Here is a 3,342-nt window from a genome sequence, read left to right as displayed (position 1 = left end):
GCCCGCCACCACACCCGACTAATTTTTTGTATTTTTTTTTTTAGTAGAGACGGGGTTTCACCGTGTTAGCCAGGATAGTCTTGATCTCCTGACCTCTGATCTGCCTGCCTGGGCCTCACAAAGTACTGGAATTACAGACGTGAGCCACTGCACTCTGCCTGTAAGACCAAATTTTAAAATAAACTTAAAACATTTTAGATACTTGTTATCACTTTGTCTCTTCTTTTCTGATTTATTTTTCAGTGAAAGTATTCCTTGAATGCATTTATAGAAAAGTCTGTGTTGCATAACAAAATACTGCCTTATGAGTTAAAAAAGAGTTCTCATGCACTGATAAGTTGGAGGTGTTTCTACAGTAGACACAATCCTTGAACAAGGAAGTCACTTTCAAAAATTCCTTATTAAAGCCAAAACTAGTTGGTTAATTGGAGGCTTTGCAAGAAGGAGTGAACAACCTTGTCAACTTTGTGCTATCATATATGGCATTATTATTTTTTTAATCTTTAAAAAAATGCCATTTTAATTAGCACTACATTCACAAAAAGATCTTGGCTTATGCTTCATAGTTCACAAGACTATATCCATATCTTATATCACAAAGAGTTTCACATTTCAAAGCACATAAATTTTTATGTTTCTCAAGAACATATGGACATTTACTAATAGTTGTGGTCCCGCTAGTCAGTAATGGTAGGCTCTTTGTCAAATTCTTGCTCAGTGGATTCCTTCAAAATGGACTTCAACTTCCCCTACTTAAAAACAGGAAGAAAGAATTAAATTAGACCAAGCTGTTTTTTGTTTTATTTTGTTTTGTTTTGTTCTGCTTAGCTGGGGGATGAGGGGAGCATAAGATCCCTCCTTAATCATTCATCTCTGGTTTCTTTTCCATACCACTTATGAGTAGTAAAAGCATTTTAAGAAAATCTTTTACTCTTTAATAAAATGGTGACTAATTTTGTAATGCAAATAATGACACTTTTGTCAATTTAGCATTTTAATTTTCATGCATTGTGATTAGTGTTGTTGGTTTTATTTCTCAAGGCAGACCTCTAATTCTTTGCTTGTGTGAACTTCTCAATGTGCTGTTAACATCAGAAGGCCAGGATGGTGCAGTCTATTACTACCAGAAAGAAAGAAAAAACACTTACTTTTAGCTGATCCGTCACACATAGAGTCCATATGAATGTGAAGATTCTAAGTTCTTAAGACTGAAGTAAAGGCTGCTATTGCACCCCATAAAGAATCCATCTTTGGCTGAATAATAACTGCTTTACCTTATATAATTTGCCCAACCTGCTCTTTACCTACACCAAGCCTGGAGATTGGCTGCTCATGCTATCATATCCCTCCTTGTTCAACCAGAGAGCCTCAATCTTGAGAAACCTTCACTCTTCATTTCTTTCTTATGGACCCCTTAGTCTCACAACTTCTCTTCCTCCACCAATCTCCCACTCTCCTTCAAATTCCCATCCATCCTTTCCTTCCAATCACTTTCCTCTTCCATATTGGGATTATTACTCATTCAGTTCCATCTGTTTTCCCTCTGGAAGAAGCAAGGGACAGACTGTGATTTAACTCATGATGTTGGGGATAAATTAAATGTTTGTAACATCTGACCTCTGAATTAACTATCCTCAAGACAAGGAAATCATTACACAGCCTACAATACCTTTGACCTCTTAGTAATATTAAAGTTTGTTCTACTTTGAGTTGCACTATAAAAGGATGTCTTCTGTTATCCTACCAAGGTATATTCCTAGCCCAAGGAAAAGGGTGAATATGTGTTCATTTCTTACTAGGACAGCTACAGTAGCTTTCTAACCTGTCTGCCTGCATCTCATTCTGTGCTCTTCACCCCCACTCCAGCCCATTGTCTTCATCAAAGTTAAGTAATCTTTTCAAAGTGTGTATTAGATTATCTCACTCCCTTTGCTTGGAAAACTCCTGGGCCTCCCATTGCAGTTAGAATGAAAATCCAAGGTCTTTACCATGGCTTACCAAGTGGTACTTGACTTGGCCCCCAGCTACCTCTTCCATCTTCTTTCCTACCATCTCTCATTTATCCATGGGGTTTCAATCACATTGGCCTTCTTTCTGCCCCACATATCCATCTCACTTTTCTCTCTTTCTCTGGATCTTATACTTGTTCCCTTTGGATATCTTTTCTTTCATATGTTTTCTACGTTTTGGCTTTTCATCCTTTAGGTACAGCTCTAATGGCTACCCCCTCAGAGATGTCATTCAGACTTCCCAATCTAAAGTACAGTTTATCTGCTCCATCATTTTCTATCACATTGCTTTTAATTTCCTTTTTAACATTTATCATAATGTAAAATTATCTTATTTATATGTTTAGTGCCTATCTTTATTCACTAAATGTGGTATCCTTGAAGGAAAACATTGTATCTATACCTGACATTTCCTGAAACACACTAGGGACTCAATAAATGTGTGTGGCTGGCCTGAAACAGAAGTGAGGAGAGAAAGAAACCATCTTGTCACAGTTGGTTATAGATTTGCTTGATGTCAATATGCATGTCATTTGAGCCATATTTTATAATAAAGAGTAAAAGTAACTCTACAAACAACTGAAGAAAGGAGTATTTTTTTAGTTTATTTTAATGGCCTTTAAGTTTTTGGTGACTTTTACATTTGGAAAATTACATAAGATAAATAATTTGTAGAGATTACAAAGTTAGCCATCCATATGATTGCACTTTTACTATAAGGAAATGCCACACAATTCTCCGCCCTTGATGACCTCATATTATTTTGCTACAAGAGAAAGCAAATGACAAAAGATGAATATGAAGAAAATGTTGTATAAATAATTGCCACTCAAAAGTCATTCTTTAATTCTTGACAAATTTTGGATCTAAACTCAATGAGGACAAATTTGTGTAAGGATAAATTTATCAATTTATCACAGATGATGGAGAGCGACTTTAAGCAAATCATTTCTCTTCTCTGGTCTTCAGTTTCTTGATCTGTAAATTGAAAGACTCAGTCTAGTTGGACCTCTGACACTCCTTCTTCACTGCAAGATTGCATGATTTTATGAGATACATGAATCATTTCACATATAAGTAAAAAATTAATTTACACTGTTGTACATATTCCAGTTTAACAAAATGAAATTATAATTGATATAATAAAAAGTAACCCATTTGATAAATCCCCTATATATGTTCTCATACTTTTAAAATTGATATTTTATTTTGTTTTGATTCTGAAAAACAAATCAAGGTCAATTCTGAATATAACAGTAAAATGAATCACAACTCAGCTATTAAGAAAAATTATGTATTAGCCTTCTCTATTTTCTTCTCTCCTTTTTTTTTT

General features: G+C 34.9%; 1 protein-coding gene across 1 annotated transcript in view; it reads right to left on the bottom strand.

Annotated features, from left to right (window-relative positions):
- Positions 1-2,970: 2,970 nt before the first annotated feature.
- LOC108543964 (transmembrane protease serine 11B-like) overlaps positions 2,971-3,342 on the bottom strand; it is an 18,717-nt gene continuing 18,345 nt past the window's right edge. Inside the window, 1 exon segment of the mRNA XM_017894846.1 lies at positions 2,971-2,987. The gene's annotated coding sequence lies outside the window, so the exon portion shown is untranslated.

This window comes from Rhinopithecus bieti, unplaced genomic scaffold (assembly GCF_001698545.2).
Source record: "Rhinopithecus bieti isolate Rb0 unplaced genomic scaffold, ASM169854v2 scaffold_25807, whole genome shotgun sequence".
In the NCBI taxonomy this organism is placed as follows: domain Eukaryota; kingdom Metazoa; phylum Chordata; class Mammalia; order Primates; family Cercopithecidae; genus Rhinopithecus; species Rhinopithecus bieti.
The sequence above is the reverse complement of the archived record's forward strand: the minus strand, read 5'-3'. Positions and strand labels throughout refer to the sequence as shown.